This window comes from Aedes albopictus, chromosome 2, assembly GCF_035046485.1.
Source record: "Aedes albopictus strain Foshan chromosome 2, AalbF5, whole genome shotgun sequence".
NCBI classification, from domain to species: Eukaryota; Metazoa; Arthropoda; class Insecta; order Diptera; family Culicidae; genus Aedes; species Aedes albopictus.
This window is the reverse complement of record NC_085137.1, coordinates 161692029-161715766: the sequence shown is the minus strand read 5'-3', so window position 1 is coordinate 161715766 and position 23738 is coordinate 161692029. Positions and strand designations below refer to the sequence as shown.

At 40.2% G+C, this 23738-nt stretch overlaps 1 protein-coding gene across 3 annotated transcripts in view; it reads right to left on the bottom strand.

The window, feature by feature from the left end:
• Positions 1-14484, bottom strand: part of LOC109405904 (uncharacterized) — a 66086-nt gene extending 51602 nt beyond the window's left edge. For all 3 annotated transcript variants that reach the window (XM_019678968.3, XM_019678967.3, XM_029858939.2), the window contains exon 1: positions 14286-14484. The gene's annotated coding sequence lies outside the window, so the exon portion shown is untranslated. The remainder of the gene's footprint in view (positions 1-14285) is intronic.
• Between the last annotated feature and the right edge of the window lie 9254 nt (positions 14485-23738).

Below are 23738 nucleotides of genomic sequence, written 5' to 3'. Positions count from 1 at the left end.
CGAGACATTCATGGGTGAATCCGAGTAGGAATTTCTCAAGAAATTCCTTGAGGAACCCATTGAGGAAACCCTATACGAATGAGTTTCGGGAGAAAAGTTACATCTAGGAATTCCTACAGAAATTTCTCAGGGAGTTCTTCAAGGAAACCTCAAATATTTCTCCAGAAATTTCTCAAAGAATGCCTCCAGAAACTTTTCCAGTAATTCGTCCAGAAGTTGTTCAAGGAATTCCTCTAACAATTCCACCCAAAAATCCTTAAGAATTTCTCTTGAAATACTTCCAGTAATTCCTCCAGATAATTCTCCAGAAAATCCTATAGGAATTTCTGCCAAAATTCCTCCAAGATTTCGCCTACGGATTATTCCAGAAAATCCTGAAAAAAATCTCCCGGAAGTCTTCCAGGAAATTCTCTTGGAATTTCTCGAGATTCCTCCAGGAATCTCTCCAGGATTTTTTTTTCTGGAATTTCTTCAGGAATTCCTCCATGGATTCATCTATGAACATCTTCAGAAGTTCCTCATCAATTCCTCCAGAAATTCATCCAGATGGGATTCTTTTAGAATCAAAGAATGACCATTTCTACCGGAGATTCCAAGGTCCCCAGAACCTGATCCATGGCCACCGGATGACCGAAATTATAATGAAATGATAATATTATGGATCATGTCATGATGATATGATAATATTATAAATCATGATATGATATGATCATATCATGATATGATAATATTATAAATCCGCCCCGCAGAAACGTAGGAATGGCCTTAGGGGGATACCCGCCAAATCATAGTTAAGAAACACTCTTCCCCTTGATGATACTTCAAACCGAATGCAATTTGGTGCCCTAGCCTGCCCCCAGGCCCTCCCTCTAGCTACGCCAATGTGCTACAGGTCTGATTCTCATCGAAATCAAGTGATTCAGGTCTAACTCACAACATATTCAAGTAATTATGGTCTGGTTTATATTGTATTCAAGTGATTGCGGTCTAATACACATCATATTTAAGTGAATCAGGCCTAGTTCACAACATATTCGAGTGATTTAGTTTTGATTCACTTCATATGTATTTATATAAGTGATCATATGTATCTGATCCCATGAACCATGGGTATTCAGCATGAACATGATCAGGGTTATGGGTTCGATTCCTGGTCGGTCCAAGAGCTTTTTGTATAGAAAATTTCTTTAACTTCCTTTGGCTTAGGATGCCGGCCACAAGATTTTCCCATGCAACAGAGTCATTGGCAGAGAAAGCTCTCAGTTATTTTTTTTATTCCTTGTTGGGTATCTAAGTCACTGCGACCAGTTGCTAGATCTATTATGACAAAGCTCTCAGTTAACTTTAGAAGTGATCATAGAATACAAAACTCAGAAGCAGGTTTTGTGGGAACGTTACGCCAAAAAGAGATGAATAAAAAAAAAAAAATCTAAGAATTTCTAAAAAAAAAAGTAAAATAATCTTTGACGGGAGCACAATTGCTTTTAATTTTATAAATTGACATAACTACAACCCAAGTAACAATGTTAGCTGAATAACAGCTTATTGGGCTAGCATTTTCAAAATCAAGCTGAACAATGGTTTATTCATCCATTGTACTGCAATAATGTTGGGAAATAAGTATTCATGTGAAATGAGGAATTTTCCGGCAAATACTTCTGAAGTTATTTCTGGTGGATCATTATGAAGATTTATTGCGGTGAAACTGTTGAAGAAACTCTTGACAAGTTCTAGAAAACATGATTTCATTTTAAATTTTCAAAGAACCAAACTGACCGAGTTATCATAGAATCGAAAAGCCGTTTATCGAAGCCGTGTTGGGTACATTTTCTTATATCATTCGCACGCAAATGAACCACCGATAAAGAAAAACAAAACACATTGCGGTGCCCACTCAATTAGCTTCCCATTGCGGTAAATTTGGATTTAGTTGTTCAATTGCGGTTCAATTGTCGGTTTTTTTCTTCTGTTTCATACGTGCACATATGACGCACATCAATCACCACCATCACGATGCATCGGGTGGAAGAGATATGTTTCTATCTCACCTCCAATGTGTAAAATTCCACACGATGTGTTTATTTCATTTTTACAGCCACACTTCCAGGCTGTAAATGGGTTCATTTGTGGAAATTTTGTTCGTTCCTGATGTTCGTTCAAGTTATGTAACTTTGTATCATATATGGTAATAGAAATGCACAGGGTCTTGTTTCTGCATGTTTACAATAACCAGACGAAAGAGTATCAAAAATTGTAATCGGAATAAGGGCTGAAGGCAGACAGATAAATACTAATCGAGAGCGGAAGCACCACTCATTGACGATTGGTGTGGATGATCTTTACATGGAGAGGAAAACTTTCACATTTATTGTCATCTCTTCTCCTCGTAGGTTGGCAAAATATGATGGAGTATGATGTACCAGTTGTTGGGTGCCAGCGTCTTTTATTTGTCGTCACACAAAGCATCAGAGCGGATACGTCTCGCCATAATGAATGGTTTTATCGACTGCACATTGAGGAGAAGGGATTCGAAAGGTGGAAAATGATAACTTTCCCACACAGATAGGTACACTCAGCGATAAAAACTAGCGAAATTCATCGAAATACCTTATGAAAATTTGCTATAACTAATTCTTATGGATGACATAAGAATACCTTATGAAAATTGATCGTGATTGCTATAACAAATTTCATAAGATAGACTTATGAAAAGAACAAAAAAATCATAAAATGATGCAGACTGCATTCGATCCATGAACGTCGGGAACACCGAGCCCGTGTTTTATCCACACGGCTACACACGCTTGAGAATACCATGTTGCTAAACATGAATAAAAGCCAAGCTGTGAGACGATTTTACGTCATAGAGTGACCTTATGAAATTCATCCGAATCATTATGAATTATTTAAAGGCCGTTCCATAAGTTGGGCCTTACGGAAATCTTAAGGTTATTTGGCTGAGTGTAGGTAGGGCGAAAAGATCAATATCTCGCACGAAGGCAAACTTGCTCTGATACAGTTATGGTTTATTTAACTATCACGTGATGTGATTCACCTAAAAACCCTTTTCTTCTTGGAGTAACGTCTCCACTAGGACAAAGACTGCTTCTCAACTTAGTGTTCTATGATCACTTCCACAGTTATCAACTAAGAGCTTCCTATTTCAGTGACCATTTTGTATGTGTATATTGTGTGGCAGGCACGAAGATAATCTATGCCCAAGGAAGTTAAATAAATTTCCTTCATGAAAAGTGTCTGGATCGACCGGGATTCGAACCCGTCACCTTAAGCATCGTCATGCTGAATACCCACGCTTTTACAGCTGTGGCTATCGGGTCGCATGAGAATTGAATGTTGAATGTTGAAGGCCCACGGTTCACTATATTGAAATGAGATAGGGTGGATAATATTTGAAGTTTGAACATGGTTTTTCGACTAAACTAATCTTTTTAGATGATGATTAACCTGGGCTTGTTAGGGGAATATCTGTAAGTATAAAGAAAATCAGGTTAAGTACTGTTCCTTTGAATTCCACTAAGAATTTATCATCCTTTTACAGATACGTATTTCGACCTTAACTGTAAGGTGACTCGAGTCAAGTACAAGGATGCAAATTCTTAGTGGAATTCAAAGGAACAGTACTTTACCCGATTTTTTTTTACTTAATCTTTTTAGGTTGACAATTACAGGGCTCCATGATTTCAAGTGTACTTTCATTGTTTGTACATTATCTGAGAATCTGTGTGTATGTGTTGTAACATGGTTCCAAAAAAATACAGAAAAAAACAATCAGATTGAGTTTCCAAACACCAAATTTTAAATCAGCCCAACACAAACACATACTGAGTTAATGTTGAAATTTTTGTCTTACTACTACTATTCACCAGACGAGGTTAGTGAATACTACTCCAGTCATATGCGGAAATCTTCAATTTCATCCATTCGTTGATTTTGGTCATTCAAGTGCATTAGTCTCATCGAGCGAGTAAATAAGTGGTAGTTGATGGATTGGCTTTCAGTTTTGCCTCCGATCACCTCACGAAATCAGCTTTGTCCCAATTCGTGCAGCTGTTGGTCACTATTCTCATTGTTCCATTCTCGCAGCGGTAGATACCTACAGCTATTCATAACCCGGTCCATTAAAGGTAACCTGTACCACACGAATTCGGCCCATTCGTTATTTCGTAATATTGAACCGCATGACCTCATAGGCCACCACATCACTTTGTTGTTTGTACTCTGCGCCGCACACCGGTTGTCGTCGTTACTCACTTCAGTATAACCGTTCACTTGAACCCCGAGTGCAAGATCACTTCACCGCTAAACCCCGCGCTTCTTCTCCACTCTTGTAAACCAACCAACTGAAACGTGTATGGATTAGCTGGTGACTCAACCTTCTTGTATACCGCTTCAGTCAGTGCCCTTTCCGCACCTTTCCGCCAAAAAAAAGCACGGTAAAATTGTAACCAAAGAGCGCGACACCGTACCACGCAGTGCACCAGACACCGCAGTCATTGTCCAACTCCACGCAAGAGAGACCCATGGACCCACGACCAGTGCTTGAAATTCAGTGAATATGAATGGTACGATCAGTCATCAGCGCCAACCGCCCCTACGAACGAACACGCACAGGGAGCAAAGAGAAACCGAACCATCCGCGACCACTATTCCTCATCGGTCGGTTGGCTGGTGAAGCATATCGACTGGTAACGATTATTTCTCACTTGCTGCGGTGAGGCTGAAGATGCGTAAATGATTCAGTGGATTTATGTTTTGCTCAAAACTTGTAAAAACAATCAATTTGTCCATAAGAGAATGACGGACGTGACTATTATAATCGATTTAATTCGAGTTTATGCCATTTGCACTGTAATAACGAGATAAAAATCAAGTATATTCATTGCCGTATACATCGGCGAAGAGAGAGATTCAGAGAGCCGCACGGCGCTGAATCGTCGTCCCTCACTCTCACTCATATTTTTTATTGCTCCCGCTCCCACTTGCTTCTGAAGCATGTTAGCCAATGAAGGCATATTGCTACCGCTTTGGGTTGAAAAGCGCCAGTCAAAGAAGAGCAAATTTTGATTCGTCTGCGGTAAAACGCTTCAATTTTCAAGCGCTGCCCACGACACACGAGCAACGACGGTCGAAAGTCAGCCCACACGCGATCACTGGATCAAAACCGAAAAAAAAGTCACAAAACACAACACTAGGTAGGTAGGTAGGTACATACAGAGAGCGGGAAAGTCCAACGAAATTGCGGTTAACTCTCCGTGAAACAAAATCTAAACCAACAACGGCGAACGGGCAGGCGAACCATGGCGGCCGTAGAATACGTAGAATGCATGATTCATTGAATTGGGTTATAGTTAGTGGTTAAAATGTTGCTGTTTTCTACAGTCTATAGATAAATCTAAAGAACAGATTTTACATTTTTTTAAAATTTAGATTGTTTTTGAAGACGACGATCATGTTAATTCCGGATTTGAACCGATCATTGAGGGTACCTCGGAGGAAACAAGGTGGTTTCATACATTGTGACGTTAGGTAAACACGATTCAATCAGGTTAGAGAGTTTCAAGACTGTAAATTTAATATACGCTTAACATTCACACAAACCTCATTTCAGGAATCAAACCAAGTTTGAGAAAAAGAGTTGATGATCTTGGCCAAGAGGAAAGAGTATGCAAAACCGGCATTGTACTGATTCAGTTCGAGAATCATGCGGGTCGTTTGGGAGAGTTCCACGTCGCCTTTAGTTTACTCACAGACCTACAGAGTACAGATTGGAGGAGTTGAGCTACTAATAATGTACTGATTGAGAGGGGGAGTAGTTACCTGAGGTATCCCAGCAGAAGGAACTCCTGAAGGAATCATAGAGGATTTCACATTAAAATCTAGGCATTCATGGAGGAATCCCAGGAGTTATTACTCCTGGAGTTATTACTCCTGAAGGAGTTATTACTCCTGAAGGAATCCCATGAGAAACTTCTAAATTAATCTCAGAAGGGACTGATGGACGAATCTTAGAATGAATTCTAGGAGAAATCCTTCAAGGAGATGTTTTGAGTGGAATTCATGAATGAATCTCCGAATGAATACCTGAATGAATCCCTGAAGAAAATTTGCGAGGAATCCCAGAAGTAATTTCTTTAGGAATCCCGTAGGGAATTCCTGGAGGGAATCAGAAGGAACTTCTGTTGTAATTTCAGAAGAAAACCCTGCAATAAATCCTGATGGAATTACTGGGGGAGTCTCAGATGGAGAAATCTTCAAATAATGTTTTAAAGCAATCCCAAGAGGAACCCGCGAAGGAACTCCTGGAGGAATTGTAGATGGAACTCTTGAAGGGATCCCAGAACTTCTGAAAGAATTCCAAAAGAAACTGCTGATTAATCATATTCCATGTCAGCGTTAGGTAGCTATTTTTTTATCCTATAACACTATCCCAGATGGACTACTTCCCAAGATAAACTCCTGGAAGAATCCTGGAGCGAACTTCTGCAGGAGTTCTGAATAAACCACTGTAACAGCTCTGAAGAGGCTCTCTGATGAATCCCATAAGGATCTGCTAGACGAATCCTGAAATGATTTTTTTAGAAACCCAGGAAGAATTTCTAGTAAATTTGTAATGGTCTTAAGTTTCATCTATTCTTTTGGTATAACCTTTGTATTTTGTATGATTTATATATATTAAGTATAAACGTTTTTAAAACATACATAAATAGGCTTGATCCTCACAGGAAGTTTGGTTTGTCTATGCATATATGTAGTCAGATTAACCCTAATTTGCTTATACTAGATTCCTCTAGGAGCTTTTTTTGGGTGAGGTCGTACTACTACACTGAAGTCTGGGAAATTTCTTACAGGAATTGATACAGAAATTAAAAAAAAGGAAAAGCGAGTAGGGACACCCGAGCAGAATCTAACAACAAAATGATAGCAAATCGAAAACTCGATTTGTATTCAACAGCAAATTGATATCACATTTTGATATCAGTTTGTCTTGATTAAATTTGATTTCAAATTTAGATTTCGTTTTGCTGTCACTTCAAACTATTATGGAAAATAAGTTTTTAAGTTATTTTAAAACTTCTAGGCAACCTTGTATAATAACTCTAAGAGTATATCGTTAGTGTAATTATCTTATGACATTCAGGATTTCATATCAATCGAAAAGCCCCTATATTTAACGATTTTTCCATTTTTTCGTACTGATAGCAAGAACAGTTATCAATTTGCTATCACCGATAGCAGGAATTGTTTTCAACTTGCTGTTACGGGAACATTTTTCTGCTCTCATTTTTGATGTTTTAACCGTTAAAACGACCAAAACGACAACAACCTGAGTTATCATAATTTGCAATATCACAATATCAAAATTTGTTTTCAATTTGCTGTCAGACTTTGCTCGGGTAGAGATATCTAGGTTAATACTAGACGGAACTCTTGAAGAAATTGCATAGAGAACTCCTGGCGAAATTAGAACTCTTTCGGGTATCCGAGCAAAAGATTTTCATTAACTCCAAGAGATAACCAAGTGAAATCGTAGGTGCTTTCCTAGATGAACAAAAGAAACACTCTTGGGAGAATCCCACAAGAAATAAAAAAAAAAATCCGTGAAGGAATTACTGGAGGAACCTTGGAAGAAACTCAAGGAGAAATTCCCGGTGGAAATCTCAAAGGAACTATTAGAGGATTCTCGAAGTAACTCCTAATATATAAAAAAAAGTAAAGCGATCTCAAAAGGAACTTCTGTGAAAATCCCAGAGTAGACTTCCTAAGGAATTGAAACTGGTTGCCTATCGGCTGTATAAACACCAAATTTGAAGAAAACTATCGTGATTTATTGATTTAAATCGAGGTAGCTAAAATCTCAGAAATGTGTAACAGTATCTTTTGAAATGTCCTCAATTTTAACAGTGAATTGATTAAGGCCCTAAAGGAGGTTCCAACAAGCGCTGAAACGTTGGCGAAGGTTTAAAAGAATCAATGCAAGGTTTTTTTTTACTGTAATGGCGATAAATGTCTACGAATGTCTACGAAAAAAAAAAACGTCGAGGTATTTCAAAGAAACCGAAAATTTTACGAAATTATTAAAAGGAATATGAGGAAAATACTTGAAGGCAGCTGAGGAGGAATCTCAGAAAAAAATCCCTTAAGGAATCCAAAATGGGCAACCTAGAGCTGTGCTTAAGGGTACAGGAAGCACCGAAAGTATTGAGTTTCAATGGAAACTAGTAAAAGTGTGCTACATTGTGGCGAACAAGCATGCGAAAACTCATTCGCTCACCCGAATACCGGCGATGCAAAATAGCAAAAAGAACGCCAACAACCCAATGCTGAGTGATAGCACGGCGCACTAGGAACGAACGCAACACGAACGGCTCGCCACCGACGCCACCGAAGCGAATCAGGAGAGAAACAAATAGAGTGCGAAATAAATCAGCTTGCATCGGTGTATACGACAAGAACGTTCGCGCTCTCAACTACCGAGTGGCATTCAGCTGATTTAATCAAAACGCACTCACTGATTCAATTCCCAGTACTGAATGCTTCCACTGAACGCCAAATGAACGTTCCAAAATGAATGCTCTCGCACCCGACTCAGAACGCAAACATTCGTTCAATCTTGGTTCGTTCGCCTTCGGCACTCAGATGCGGTAGCGATTCATTCGGCCGTCGTTGCTTGCGTCGCTTGGTGCTCGGCGATTGGAAAGAATAGGCAATAGGCCAGGGGAAGTGGTTCACCTAGGATGAACCAAACGTCAAATCTACTTTTTCTTTTCATAGAAGCTCTATGAAAAGAAAAAGTAGTTTTGACATTTGGTTCATCCAAGGGCGGTCCCCTATGAAAGTGGAAAGATTTTGCTTGGCTGGGGGAGAAGCACACTCGCATCAGATTGTGCGTGGATGTGAGTGAGGGATACGCAATAAATTAATGATTTTTTCCCATCCTTGGTGGCGAATATCTCTGTGTTCTTTAAATATATGTTTTGCCGTATAGGTAGGGTGAATCGCTAATTGTAGCTCGGCTAAAAACTCGCCAATTGGTGTACATTCCATTCTCCATGCTTTTCTTATGAGGTGTGCAACAATAACGCATAGCCTTGTTGTTTATTATTGGAACTCAGAAAAAAATCGTCAACTTTTCATGGGTGGCTTGATTTAATTCTAAATATGGTGTTAACGTATGTGGGGAAGAGTACTGATTCATGATATGATGGCGGCTTGGCGGAACCTGGTGGAACTCCTTAAACGGCGAAACTGGAAGCATTTCCTCACTCTTTGGTTTTTAATGTTTTAATAAAAAAAGGAAGCAATATTTTCAAAATCGGTTGAAAAATTGGTAAAAGCTTTACACCTGAAAAAAAAATCAGAAGGTAGTTCGATCCTTCCTCTAACTGTGTATGAAAACCTATTTTGAAAATATTGCTTAGTTATATAATAAAAAATCAAAAACCAAAGAGTGAGGAAATGCTTCCAGTTTCGCCTTAAGGGGTCCATCTGGAATTCCACAGGAGTTCCATCCGAGAATCCTCTAAGACATCCCTCACGGTTTCTCCACAAGTTTTTTCCAGGGCTTGTCCTGGAGTTTCTTCTGGGATTCCCAGGAGTTTTTGATGAGATACTTCCGGAGATTTAGAATTTTTAGAATTCCTTCAGAAGTTTCTTCTTTCGAGAAACCTAAAGAGATTCCTTCAAGAGCCAGGACCCCTTCAGGAAGATCTGCCGGGATTCTTCCATAGATTATTGCCGGGATTTCTTATGGAATGAATACTGAGATTAATTCCGGTATTCCTTCAGACATACATTCTAGAATTAACCCAACCACTTTTCCTGAGATTCCTACAGGAATTTCTTTCGCCGTCTATTCACACTTTTTTTTTGACCCATCAAAGATTCACTTATGTGATTCCTCAGGGAGCTTCGTCTGAGATTATTTTTGAAATCCTTCAGAAATTCCCCCTAGGAACTCCTTCCTGGATTCCTACTGAGATTCAAGTGATTTCTCAAGGAATTCCGGGAATCCTCCAGGAATTGTAGCAGAGATTCTCCTAATAGTCTTTTTTGGGATGTCTTCAGAAGCTTTTATGGACTTCTCGGAAGAAACTGATGGAGGAAAACCAGAAGGAACTTGTTTTTTTTTTAATTATTAAAGAATTTTCCCCAGAGATTACACCTGGAGTTCCTCCTGGGATCCTTCCAACAATTTGACCTATAATTTCTTTCGAAATTCCTCCAGTAGTCCTTTCGAGGATTGCTTCAGGAATTCCTTCCGAAATTCCTTCAGGAACTCCTTGCAAACTTCTTATTCCTTCCAAGAATTCCTTGAAAGAACTTCTTTAAGAATTCCTCCAAAAATTTCTACAGGATTCCTCCAAGAACTTCTACAGGAACTACTTCTGGGATTGCATTAAGAATTTCTTTCGGGATTCCTATGATAATTGCACCGTGAAATCCTTCTGATAATCCTCCAAGAATTTATTCTGGGAATCCTCCAAGAATTACTTCAGGGATGATTCCAGAAACTCCTTCAACGATTCATCCGGGAAACCACGGAAAAAGTTCTTGGAGGAATCTCTGAAAAAATGTTGGGGTAATCCTAGGAAGAATTCCTGGTGGAATGTAGGAATTGGGTTGTTTAGTGAACAAAATCTTGCTATTTTCTAAATCCTAATAGAAAGAGCTCATTTCTGAGTATAACATGATTTTAGCGCGTTCCAAAACCTTTGTGTTGATGGTTAAATAAACGAAACCAGTTTTTATTTATGTGAATAGAATCGATAAAATAACGAGAGTTCAATAGATAAAATGACAGTTCATCCCGAACAAAAAAAATTTCCCATACAAACTTTAAATGCATTATAAAAATAGTTCCCGGGCATCAAAAATGATTTGGATTTCGACTAATTTTTGGGGGGAGTTTCCGATTATGGAGTAATCTGGGTACCTCTTAAGTACGCAATGATCCCAGAAGTCATTCCTTAAAAGATCCCGGGAAGAATCTTTAGAAGAATCCCTGCAGCTCTTGAAGGAATCTCAGACAAAAACTCTTTAGGAATCTCTGAACCGCTTCGTGGGTTTCGCGGTCGAGCGGTTAGCGGCGTCAGTCGTTTAGGTGTCTCGTAAGCCTCGGAGTGTGGGTTCGATTCTCGCTCCAGGCGGGGAAAACTTTTCGTCAAACAGAAAATTCTCCACTGGGCCACTGGGTTTCAAATGTGTTGTCCGTTGTCTAATGTTAGCGTAATGTTCAGTCTGTGGGGCCTCAGGCCGAAAAGGTGTAATTGTTTTTTGTTTTTTAAATAAAAGAAGAAACTTCTAGAGGAACTCCAGAGGAAACTTCTCAAAAATCCTAAATAAGGAAGAATCTCACCAAGAACTCCTGGGAATCAGAAGAAACTTGTGGAGGAACAGTCAAGGATGTCTCGGAGGATTCGCGGATAGAACTCCTGTAGAATCCCATAAATACCCTTGAAATGGTGCCACCTTGTCACTATCAAGTCATAAATTAGCACACTTGTCTACGTACACGAACCTTACATTTTGAATTGAACCAAACCATCCATGGAAAGCTAACACAATATTGCTAAGTCCAAAAGCTTTTTCAAGTCCGGACGGTGAACAGCAAGGCCACGTCAAAGAACGTCAAAAATTAAAAAAAAACCTTAGCAACCGCGGCATGCAGTGCCCTATTGGCAAGTTTTTAGCTGTGCAAAAATTGGAGATTTACTTTATATGCCAACATTTTCCTCTACGATATCAGAGAACAAAACTGACCCCACTTCTCATTCGTAAACTTTTGTCCATATAAAATTTTCGAAATTTGTACTTTTCCTACAACTTTCACTTAAAGGCGAAACTAAAAGCATTTCCTAAATTTTTAGGTTTTTGATTTTTTATTAAATAACGAAGCAATGTTTTCAAAATCGGTTTTCGTACACACGTAGAGTATGGATCAAGGAATCTCCTGATTTTTTTGAGGTGGGTAATGTTTTCCAGTTTTGCAGGAACCATTTTTTTGTGAAATTTTTTTGAAAATAGTTTCTGAACAAACTAAAAACATTTTCCACCAGAAAAAAATCAGGAGAAGCCTTTGATCCATACTCTACATGTGTACGAAAACCGATTTTGAAAATATTGCTTCGTTATTTCATAAAAATAAAAAAAAAAAACAGAAAATGAATAAATGGACCCAGTTTTACCTTCATAGTTTAGGCTGCGACTTATAAACAATACATGTTAATTCAGGATCTAAATAGTTATTTATGTAACGAGTTGCGAAAAGTTGATTTTTTCAGAACGAGTCGTACATTTATCCAACGAGGCTTGCCGAGTTGGATAAATTCGAAGAGTGCTGAAAATATCGAGTTTTGCAACGAGCTCCATACAATTCTTTTATGCAATTCAGTATATGTATTAATTTACATTTTATATAACTCATTTTGCTATCATAATGGCCAATTTTTCCGAACTGGCCCATTATGCAACTGAAATGTGTTGCATAATGAAAAATAGTTGTATAAAGTTCATAATGCAACTCATTTGAATTGCATTATGAACATTATGCAACTCAAATGGGTTGCATTATGAAAAAAATCATTGCATAAAATTTTGTATATGCAATTCAGTATCATAATTTCTATTTTATATGACTCATTTTGATGTCATAATGGTCAACATTTCCGAACTGGATCATTATGCAACTGAAATGAGTTGCATAATGAAAAATATTTGCATAATGTTCATTATGCAACTCATGAGTTGTATAATGAAAAAATCATTGCATAAAATTTTGTATGTAACTCGTTCCAAAACTCGATTTTTTCAGCACTCTTCGTATTTATCGTACGACTCGTGCTGAAAAAAAAAACAACTTTTTGCAACTCGTTACATAAATAACTATTGTAGCCAACAAGGTACAAGGTAAGGTATGTTATTAAGTTGTTATTATTTTCTGCTCGAGAGGAACTGTTTAGAACTGCTGCAGAGTCTTGGATATAAAGTTCAGGAGGAATACACGTACAAATTCGAACAACGAATTTAAAGCCTAGAAAAGGTTGAAGTGTAGACTATTTTAACACCTTGCTTATTTTGGCTTGTGTCTCCAAACTGTTTAGTGGATACGGATGATCTTCATTCAGGAGAACACGGGTTTGATGATGGATTACCGCAATTGTTGATCGGTATGATGGTTGAAGTATCGTATCGCTCGAATTGCTTAATATCATCAGGATCTGAGTAGGGTCTTAGACCACTTGGGCAGGGGCACCTATTTTGGACACTTGATGCTATAACTCAGTCAATTTTGAAGGGATTGACGTGATTTTTGAAACACATTCAGATACGCACAGTATCTAGCCATGTTCAAAAATTCAAGTCAATCGGTTTGAAATTGACTGAGTTACAGCAGGAAATGCCCAAAATAGGTGCTCCTGCCCGAATGGTCCCAGACCCTATTTACAATGATTTGCACAATTATTTTACAGTTGAATCCGGCCAGCGCCCCAACGTGAACGTATGAAAAAGTATTTGAAAAAAGTGACCAGAAAACCCAATCAAACGGGAAAACGTGATGTTTCATTTTCCGGGGGATGTCTCTGAGCTGAATGACAAGAAAAATGCAATTACCAGTTGCCGCGAAAGCTAGTAAAATAAATATTCACCGCACAGAACTCGCAAGCGAAACGTCACATTTGGGTCGTCTTCGTTTTGTTCTTTTAAATTTAACTCATGCAAGGTTTATGCGCAAACAACCGTTATCCCACATGCTTCATCAATATAATTTTGAAGTTTATCACAATAATTTGTTTTGATAAATTTAGTAGTAAAGTTCTTCTTAAAAAAAACTGATGCTGTAATGTAACTTTTCATTGTTCGTTATGATGCACGCTACTGTTTTCACTGGTCGCAAACATCTTTTGCCACTTTTGGTTCCGATTCGTTGGCGGCATGCGGCGGTACCTTATGGCTGGCGGCATTGACACTGCGCAAAGGAATAGGTAAATAGAAACCTTACCAACTACCAAAGCCGTTGCCGTCACTACTGCACTGCTGCCATATCACCCCAATCTCAATTAGTCAACCGCAATCGATCGAAGCACTTTGATTTGCATTCTCTCTTCTCTTGTTAGCTGCAGTACCTTGGTACGACGTCTTTGCAATCACTCGCGCACACAGCCCTTGACAATCGGGGCGCAGAAAGCCATACCCACTGTACCCACTGTACGTATGTACGTAATCTGAATATTGTACGTATCCATTCCAGTTGGTATCCAACTTACACTGATGATGACCGTACAAGGAAGGTGGCGGCACAACTTGGGATGAAGTGGTTTTCCTTGTCCGTCTGTCGTTGATCAAATAATAGCACTAGGAAGAACGGCGAAAACGCGTGAAACTTCGGGTGCGCGCGCAAGAGCGAGATCGCGTCCGACTCGGAAACGGGTTGAAACGAAACTGACGACGGCGCGGAATTGCGCGCCTTGGCTCGCGGCGGAGACTTAAACGCGTGGAGCGAGCGCGAGCGGTGGGTTCTGATCGTGGTGAGTGCGCTGCGCGGATTTTTGGGATCTAGAGAGTTGTTTGGGTTGAGTAGATCATGGTTTACATTTTATTTAATTTTGGTAAATTTGGATTTGAATTGAATTTTAGATACAATCTAAATCCAATCCTCATCCTATACAAATTTTAAGCTTTCATTTACAAATTCACAATAGTAGTTGTGAAAGACATAAGAGACTTCTGCAGAACCCTATATCAATCGTAATTTATGCGATTGAATTCAACTTCAACCCTGATTTAACTCCAACTTACTGCTCAGAGCGATTGAAGTTGTGAGTGGTACCTTCATGTCAATTGTGCGCGAAAGAGAGTGAGTTCCCATGGCAAGGAGAACCACTTCGTCAGAAGTCACCAAAGATTGATCATCATTTCAAAGTCAAGCCATGTCCACACGCATTGCCGGATGGCTCAAACGTAATTCGCAATACCTACTTCAGTGTATGACTTGATGACATACCCTCATCCGATTCCACTTGGATCATTACCATAAAAATAAGAAGATTACGATATGACAATTTGACTGCAGCTTCAAAGGCGCTTCCAAGCTCAGCTGTTATCTAACCCCATCGAAAGAGTGTGTATTACCGGTTCTTGATCGTCTGTTCAACTGCAATGCAAGCTACGCTTGCTTACATTTCAAGAGTGATTTCAACGCACAGCGAACCTGTTTCGCATTTGGACTCTTCATGCTCGCTCAGACAAGCGGGATGCTTGTCGGTACCAATGATCGCACACGTGTTCCGAATTCACTTTCGCTATCGCTACCAGGCGAGGTGAGGCGCATGCGATTGAACTGATCACGAGATGGTTTTTGCTTTGAAGACCTATCCGCCGTGGCACGCCGCAAATGAAGTTTGGTTCAATGTTTTGGTGCTCAGCGTGCGTCGCATCACGCCGCACCACCGCACCGGTCGCCGCTACGGCGAACGGTTTTGTTAGCATGGGTTGATTGCACAACGAAAAAGCAAAACAAATTCATCAACATCTGCGAGCGCATAACAAAACGCAAAACGCGCCGTGATGACTGTGCTGCAGGACAGGAAGTGGAGTTGCTCGAAGAAAGCAAACAGCCGCACCTTTAGGCTGAGGTTGCACTTTTTCAGTTCTTCGCTAATAGACACGCTTAGAGCTGGGTGCGCGGCGAGACGTTTGTATCTACATGTGTCTAGAAAGGGTGCCATAGGTCTCAACGCGACAGAGGTTACCAAACGTAATCAACGACAGTACGCCACAATACTCAGTTCGTGACTGCCACTCTCCATCCTCGGTCACGCCCAATGCTCGACAGGTCACGCTCCACATGATCCGCCCATCATGCTCTCTATGCTCCACGCCTTCTTGTGCCAACCGGATCAGTCTCGAACACCAACTTTGCAGGGTTTTTATCCGGCATTCCTGCAACATGCCCTGCCCACCGCTCCTTCCGGCTTTGGCCACCTTCTGGATGCTAGGTTCGCCGTAGATTGCAGCATGTTCGTGGTTCATCCTCATCCGCCATACATCATTCACTTGCCGAAGATCGTCCTTAGCACGCGTCGCTGGAAAACTCCAAGTGCTGGCAGCCCAAGTAACATTTTAGGTTTTGTTCGGCTCTACAAGAGATCCTCATGACCAATTTTATAAAACTTGCAATAAATCTGATTTATACATCAAAACCTCTTGATAACCTCTTTAAGAGCATCTTCCGGCTAAGTGGACCACTCTTGGAGAGGTTTTGAAAACCGCATTTAGAGTAGCAATAAAACCGTTTTAAAACCTAGTAGAAAAATTTCCCATTCTCGATTGTTGTTGTTTTTTTTTTCAACAAAAACTATGACAGCTCAAGATGCAGAGAAGCTTCTTCGATGGCACGCAAAGTTCAGGACGATACATCATTCGTAAGTAGAAGCGGTCATTTCAAAGTAATATTTTAGTAGTTTGTGTTGGTAGGCTTATGCGCATTCAATTTTACCGTGAATATTGGGGTTGCAGAATCTTAAAATTAATGCGCTTCAAAAATAGTGAATAATATCATCTTGGAATGAAATGAATCAATTTGTTTATTTAGTAAAACCATCTCGAATCACAAGAAAACTCAGCAGAGAGAGTTTATTTATGTGAGCATGTTATGGAAATGGTGGCAAACTATCAATTCATTGCTAATTTGAGCAAAATTAACTATTTTCCATTTACGTTAGCTAATTCTTCAATATGGCGACAACCATAATCAGTGAAAATAAAACGAAAGCAAGTTTACTTTTATGATGACCACAATAAACCTAGAAATGCCGTAGTTCTGCTTTTCCACCAACAGATGTCGTTACTAATCGAACGGATCGCCATCTGTTGAGAGTTTTAACAGTTTTATTGTGGTAATAATGATTGCCAGAAGGTTTACAAATCGGAAAGTTTTGTTTACTCTTGAAATCTGGCTTTACCCAAGTAACAATTCCATCGCTGATTGGTTTTGTTTGATTTTTATTAATGTTTTATTACAGCAATAATTAAAACTCACAGTTTTATGACTGCTTTTATGAAAACCATTAATAAAATGTTTTATAGTATACTTGAAGATATCCATAAAGACAGATTTTAAGAGTAAACAAAACTTTCCAATATGTAAACCTTCTGGCAATCATTATTACCGCAATAAAACTGTTAAAACTCTCAACAGATGGCGGTCCGTTCGATTAGTAACGACATCTGTTGGTGGAAAAGCAGAAACTACGACACTGCTAGGTTTATTGCGGTCATCATAAAAGTAAACTTGCTTTCGTTTTATTTTCGCTGATTGTGGTCGTCGCCATATTGAAGAATTAGCTTACGTGAATGAAAAATAGTTAATTTTGCTTAAATTAGCAATGAATTGGTAGTTTGCAACCATTTTCATAACATGCTCACATAAATAAACTCTCTCTGCTGAGTTTTCTTGTGATTCGGGATAATTTTACTAAATTCACAAATTGATTTATTTCATTCCAAGATGATAATATTCACTATTTTCGAAGCGCATTAATTTTATGATTCTGCAACCCCAATATTCACGGTAAATTCGAATGCGCATAAGCCTACCAGCACAATAACTACTAAAATACTACTTTGAAATAATCGCTTTCTACTTACGAATGATGTATCCTCCTGAACTTTACGTGCCATCGAAGAAGCTTCTCTGCATCTTGAGCTGTCATAGTTTTTGTTGAAAAAAAAAACAACAACAATCGAGAATGAGAAATATTTCATCTAGGTTTTAAAACGGGTTTATTGCCACTCTTAATGCGATTTGCAAAACCTCTCCGAGAGTGGTCCACTTAGCCGGAAAATGCTCTTAAAGAGGTTATAAAGAGGTTTTGATGTATGATTCAGTTTTATTGCAAGTTTTATAAAATTGGTCATGAAGATCTCTTGTAGAGCCGAACAAAACTTAAAATGTTACTTGGGTATGGATATCTAGCAAGTTTACTTTTATGATGACCACAATAAACCTAGAAATGCCGTAGTTCTGCTTTTCCACCAACAGATGTCGTTACTAATCGAACGGATCGCCATCTGTTGAGAGTTTTAACAGTTTTATTGTGGTAATAATGATTGCCAGAAGGTTTACAAATCGGAAAGTTTTGTTTACTCTTGAAATCTGGCTTTATGGATATCTTCAAGTATACTATAAAACATTTTATCAATAGTTTTCATAAAAGCAGTCATAAAACTGCGAGTTTTAATTATTGCTGTAATAAAACCCTAATAAAAATCAAACAAAACCAATCAGAAATGAATTTGTTACTTGGGAGGTGCTCCTCGAGCATGGTCCACGTCTCGTGTTCGTAGAGGACTACCGTTCTTATTAACGTTTTGTACATGGTGTGTTACGTTTGGATTTAAGTATGAAAGTTAATGTTATGTTTTATTCAGCGAAGTCATCAAATTGTCGATTGTATTCACCGCTTGTTAAAACACATTGAAATTTCTTTTTGTTTGTAAAATAAACATGTCTTATTAAGGCTAGAATTAATTCACACCTGGCCAACTGTGCACCTTTGCCATGTTTCGCTCGAATATCTACCGCCCAAATATTTTCCATTGAATTTTGCAAGGTGACGTCACGAATGAACTTTCGGTTTATTCTCGCTCGTCCTTTCCTTTTCCCTCTCACGCGAATTTTGACATTTTCCGGTGGTTTGTTTTGATTCCCATTCGTTGCCGTTCTTTTCTCTCTCGGAGAGAAAATTGAGGATAAATTTCGATGCAAAACTCTATTGGCCCGAACATTTGAACGCACTCTCCAGAGTGACAGTATGAACCGAACTGTCAGAAGAAGAAACGCCGACGTGCAAAACGTCAAAAAGGAAATCATCACGAAAGGGGGATAAAAAAGAGAACGCGACGATCAACTGGTCTCTTTTCCGGGACAGTCTTCTCCCAATACGGACGGAATAATTCCAATTGAGTCGATGGGACAATCCGGTGTCGCGCACGTGTAGTGGAAACAACGGTCAAGTGCTCGCGCTAAAGACGGCAATGTGGAAATCGCGGAACGGTGACGGACATTCGCGTCCTGAATGCGGTAGCTGGAGTCTCGATGACAGCAAGACGCCAAAGTGGATCACGCTCTTTGGATGGACGAAGACGGAAACCAGGATCGGATCAGTGAACAGCGGCTGCAAGAAGGAGCGACGAGTAGCCGCTGGCTCGAGCAGGCGTCGAAGGCGCAGCCAAAGCTGCAATAAGATCGAATGGGAGTTGCACGGACGAACTGCCGCTCGAAGGATGCTGACGGGCTTGCAATGCCGGAGAACACGAGAATCCGCCGGCCAACGCATGGAGCGAAGTGTCTGGGTAAGAGTGAGGCAGTGCGGGAGAACCAGGTGTGAAAGGTCGCTTGCTAGAGAGTGTCAGGGCCACGGTCAGGGCAAAAGCTAGGCTAGAAGAAGAATAAATGTTATAAATGTAATCCCGTTTTAATTATTGGGTCGATCAGAAGAAAATTCCCAGTTTTTATGTAACAATGAGTTTTTATGTAACAGGTGCACTTGGTGCGAGGATGAATATGTTTAAATCGCAGTTTCTTCTGGAGCCCGTAGTAGGCCCAATTTCCGCTGATGATGCGCCATCGTATTTCACGACTCACGTTGTTGTCAGCCGTCAGTAAGGATCCGAGGTAGATGAATTCCTCCACCACCTCGAAGCTATCGCCGTCTATCGTCACATTAGTACCTAGACGGTCCCAGTCGTGTTCGGTTCCGGCTGCCAGCATGTATCTAATTTTAGACGCATTCACCACCAGTCCAATCTTTGCTGCTTCGCGTTTCAGGCGGGTGTACAGTTCTGTCACCGTTCCAAATGTTCTGGCGATAATGTCCATGCCGTCCACAAAGCACAGAAATTAACCGGGTTTTGTGAAAATCGTTCCCCGGCTGTTGAGCCCGGCTCGTCGCATCACACCTTCCAGAGCGATGTTGAAGAGTAGGCATGAGAGTCCATCACCTTGTCGTAGTCCCCGACGAGATTCAAATGAACTCCCAAGCAACACACTTGGACATTAATAAGTTCCTGTAATTTGTATGCAACTATATTGAAAGTTATGCCATTTGAACCAATCGCCATATTAACGACTAAATTACAACTAAAAAAGCGCAAGAGGTGGAGCCAATATAAAACATCCATTCATGATATAAACGGTTTTAATACGCAATAGAATTACAACCAAGATACAACTTATAGTCAACTTACAAACTGTGACCGGTTCGACAACTATTCAGCTAGTCACCACATTCGTCACTGTCAGTGACTATGCACCCACAGTTTCGTTCATGTGTTCAATAATTATGTGCACAAATATACCGCAAAAAAGTCTGACCGAGCACGTCAATTTGTGTGCCGCTCCAGATTTATCGGTAAGTCACGCATTCTGGCTCCGTATTCCCAACGCGCCTCAGTCTACCTATCATTTTGCGAGTGAAAATTTAGGCATTTGTGGTAAAAATTAACTCGCCATATTGCTTTGACGGAGTACATTCCAGCAGCTTATTTAATGCACCCTTAAAATGCTGAAAATTTTTTTAGAATTTAGAAACATACTATTGTTCGTGCAGTAAAAAATCGAAATTTTTGACACGCGAAATTCGATTTTTCTGCTTAGCCATGTGTCGGACGTACGTCGGGCACAGCGCGCTGGATAGAGGACCAGGTTCGCTGTCCAGCGCACTACGTCCGACGTTAGGTTTCACGTATGGATTTTGAGAAAATTCGATTGTCGAGTGTGGGGTATCTTTGGGTTTCAACCGCGACGACAATATTTGCTAAATCATGTCTATGGGAATCCGTATTGACAAAGTACAACAATGCTGCACGCGGTACACGGAACCGCAAAACTACCCAAAATTGGATTCTTTTGACGCAATCCCATAGTTCGGCCCAATCAGTTAACATTTGCGTGAATCGATTAAACTTATGCTAGGTAAATTGCCTTTACCTCGAGCTAAGAATATTCTCAAGAGTAGGTAAATTCAACCCAAGACCCCTTTCATTTAACCCAAATTTGGGTAAATCTACATTTACCCAAAATTGGCTTATTGACCTCAAGGACCCCCGTTGGATACGCACATCTTCGTTCATTTACGAGTGGGGGAGAGAGAAAAAAACAACCTAAAAAAATTGATACACTCGTTTTAGGGTAAAATCGACCCAAAATAAGGTAGTTTGAATTTTCCGTGTAGGACATAAGTAACCAAAAAAGCAGGCACGTGTTTGTCGTAGGAAACTCTTAATATTTTTGTACGTTACGTTAGATTTCTCAAACCCCCATATATTCCCAGTGGTAGGTACCAGTCGTTCAGTACTGCGAAAATGAGGCTTTTTTTTATTGAGTCATTATTATACTTCCAGTCTGATTTTTTTTTCTATTTTACCGCTTTAACTTTATAAAATTTGGAATATGTCGAAAAATTTATGAACAAAAAATTACATTTTATTTGTACATGATTTCATAATTTTTGAAACATTTTGGTTTTTATAGTGCATTTTATATTTTTCATGATCACAAAAACATTTTGCCGCACATTTTGGAACTTCTACCTCTCCTGTCAAAATTGTGCGTTATGTTCTAAACAAGTTCCAGGTGCAACATGTTTATAACAACCAGAATCAATGTTTTGGTTGATTTGGTTTGTAAACGGTTGTAACTAAGATTCGTTGAAACAATAATATTATACTTCAGTTACAAATTGGTTTCGCAAGTTTCGGCTAATGATGACGTTTGTTTTCATTTTGCTAGTTGTTATTAAAATGTTATACCTCAGTTTGGCATTACCAACAGGATTTATGTAGGTTTTAATTTTGTTTGTTTCATGAAAACTCAGTTGCAACATGTTTGCAACGATGATCATTTCCATTTTAGTTGCAGGTGCTAGTTGGGCTTAATAGTTCACCCGAAACCCTTACGCAGTTTTGAACACCGTCCATCGTTGCTTTTTTCAGTCTAGTCAGCTTCCCAGGAAAGCCGCTTTCGTCCATGATTCTCCATAGCTCTGTGCGGTCAATACTGTAGTATGCCGCTTTGAAGTCGATGTACAAGTGATGCGTTGGGACCTGGTATTCACGGCATTTCTGGAGGTTTGCCGTATGGTGAAGATCTGGTCCGTTGTCGACCGGCCGTCGATAAAGCCGGCTTGATAACTTCCCACGAACCCATTCGGTTTATGGGTGATAGACGACGGAAGATGATCTGGGATAGCACTTTGTAGGCGGAATTCAAAATGGTGATCGCTCTGAAGTTCTCACATTCCAAAAGGCGACCTTCTTGTGAATGGGGCAGATTACCCCTTCCTTCCACTACTCCGGTAACTGTTCAGTTTCCCAGATCCTGACTATCAACTGATGCAGACAAGTGACAAAATTTTCTGGGCCCATCTCGATGAGTTCATCTGCGATACCATCCATAGCAGCTCCTTTGTTGGTTTTGAGCTGATGAATGGCATCCTTAACTTCCCTCAGCGTGGGAGTTGGTCCGCTTCCATCTTCCACTGCACTGGCGTCGTCGTTTCCTACGTTGTCATGGTCTCCCGTGCCTACGGTTTCCACACCTTTCAGGTGCACGTCGAAGTGCAACTTCCAACATTCGATCACCTCACGTCAGTCCGTTAAGAGGCCTCCGTGCGTCCTGATCCCTGCAGATTTCGGCTCGCGGCACGAAGCCGTTGCGGGATGCGTTAAGCTTCTGGTAGAACTTCCGTGTTTCTTGGGAACGGCACAGCAGTTCCATTTATGTGCACTTCACTTCTTCCAGGTGCCGTTTTTTTCTCTCGATAGAGTTGGATCTGCTGTTCCCGCTTCTGTTTGTAACGTTCCATGTTCTGTCGGGTCCCTTGCTGCAGCATTCCCACCCACGCTGCGTTCTTCTCCTCCAAAACCGTTCTACACTCTTCGTCGAACCATTTGTTCCGTTGATTCCGTTCCACGTACCCGATGGTGCTCTCTACTGCGTCGTTGGTGGTTGCTTTGACTGTATTCCAGCAGTCTTTAAAGGGGTCACATAGGGCTCACCGTCGTATGACGCTTCCTTGAAATTCTGAGCGTATCCTGAGGCAACACCTGTTTGCCATAGTTGCTCTAAGTTGTACCGAGGCGGTCGCTGCTGGTATCGTAGATTGTTGGTGATGATTGAATGTTTTGGGCGTAATTCGACCGTCACTTACCACTACTGGTCGGAGTCGATGTTAGCGTTACGTTGGTCCTGACGAAGATAATGTCGGTGAAGTACCGTCCAGCAATGAGAACTTTACGTCGTGGCTTGGGCAGCGTTCGTACTCGCGTTCGAGATGCGCGTAGAATGCGTCCTTGCTTCCGACGTTGATTATGGTTTTTAAGATTCAATTCTTGTTCCTCAACTTGCACATTCTTTTGTCTATCGGCCATCAATCGATCAATTTGCGTGTGTTACCGTAGCTCTGGTAGATGGTGTAACTAACTTCGCACACAACATACCTCCTGCGGCGCTACAAGGCCGAAACCGTGGTCGTGCAGTAGATCGGCTAGTGTACAGATGCTCCAAATGCAATGAAGTTAAAAAATTGGTAGTTCCAGGTACACTGAGTACCTAATTGCGATTCGTCGGTGGGGTCGTCGCCAGTTGTACCGGTTCGTATTCTCTTGTTAATTATTTGTTGTTTGATTATTCAGACCAGCTCGCCTCGCAGTGCCTA